The sequence below is a fragment of the Lolium perenne genome, chromosome 7 (assembly GCF_019359855.2).
Source record: "Lolium perenne isolate Kyuss_39 chromosome 7, Kyuss_2.0, whole genome shotgun sequence".
In the NCBI taxonomy this organism is placed as follows: domain Eukaryota; kingdom Viridiplantae; phylum Streptophyta; class Magnoliopsida; order Poales; family Poaceae; genus Lolium; species Lolium perenne.
Window position 1 is genome coordinate 323171952 of NC_067250.2, and position 1108 is coordinate 323173059.

At 46.6% G+C, this 1108-nt stretch overlaps 1 long non-coding RNA gene across 1 annotated transcript; it reads left to right on the top strand.

The window, feature by feature from the left end:
• Window positions 1–221: 221 nt before the first annotated feature.
• On the top strand, window positions 222–842 carry LOC127314948 (uncharacterized). The gene is made up of 3 exons (XR_011749685.1): window positions 222–427; window positions 540–727; window positions 798–842. It is a non-coding gene; the product is annotated as an uncharacterized lncRNA (long non-coding RNA).
• Window positions 843–1108: the final 266 nt, after the last annotated feature.

The following is a 1108-nucleotide window of genomic DNA, read 5'->3' on the forward strand; positions in this document are numbered from 1 at the left end:
GAACTAGTACATTTTTTGGATTTTCCCATTTTATTTGTGCACAAGCTATGAGCCGCCCGCAATTCAGCACCATATATTGGCGGGATTTTCTAGTTCAATTGTTTTGTACTAGGATATTAGCAGGATGCTATCTTCTAGGGATTTCATTTCCCCTATATCCAGCCCCACCCACGGATAAGCAAGGGCCTCTCTCCCTACCTCGCACCTAGTCTGTCTCGCTCCCTCTCAGTCCTCCATCCGTAGCCGACATCCACCGCGCCGGAGCCAGCTCAGCGACGCCGTCAACCACACTCCGTCCGCTTCGTCGGATCTGCTTCCCCGACTCACTGGTTCATCTTACCGGCTGGCGAGATCGGTACACAAAGCGCCACCATGATCCACCGAACCAAAACGAACGGCCAACGCGCCACCTCCCCAGTCGACCAAGGTTGAACACTTTGTTCGGCAGCTTTTGTTATGTATTTGATTTCCGAGACTAGTTTATTGCTTGCTTCCACTGCTTGTTATTAGCATCTATTTTTTTTTGTAATGCCTGCTAGATATTCCCCTCGAGAATGCCTACGAAGAATCTCGGAGGCAAAATATCTTGCAGAATAAGATAATTGCAGCCAAGCTCGGCATACTGTGGAATGGGACAAAATCACCGCACCCCAAGTCGTTGCCGAGATTTTTCACCCGTGTGATGTGCCGCCAAAAGGACGATTCCGTGGGGCAGCTGCTGAAGAAGGTATTTAGCCGCACTGCTCAAATTTCATATGTGTTGTTTGCTGATTGATTTGATGAACTTTGATTTGCAGCAGCTAGCCACTGCTCATGTTCCTAACAAAGACAGTGAGCACACCAGTGATGCAGACATTGGTAGAAAGGAGGCGGGATTTGGTCCTATTGTTCTAGCAAGCAATCATTTGAGGGGCCGCCTAGGATCAGCACATCTGGATCCTCCTGAGCTCAACATTAAGGAGGTAATTTTATAATAGTGTTTTAAACATGACATAATCTAATGTACTGAAAGAGATCAAACTGTCAACTGGAGTGGAGTGGTATAGATGGTAGAGATATAGATATAGATTTCAGATTTCCTAATTTTTTCTTGAAAATAGGGTCGCCC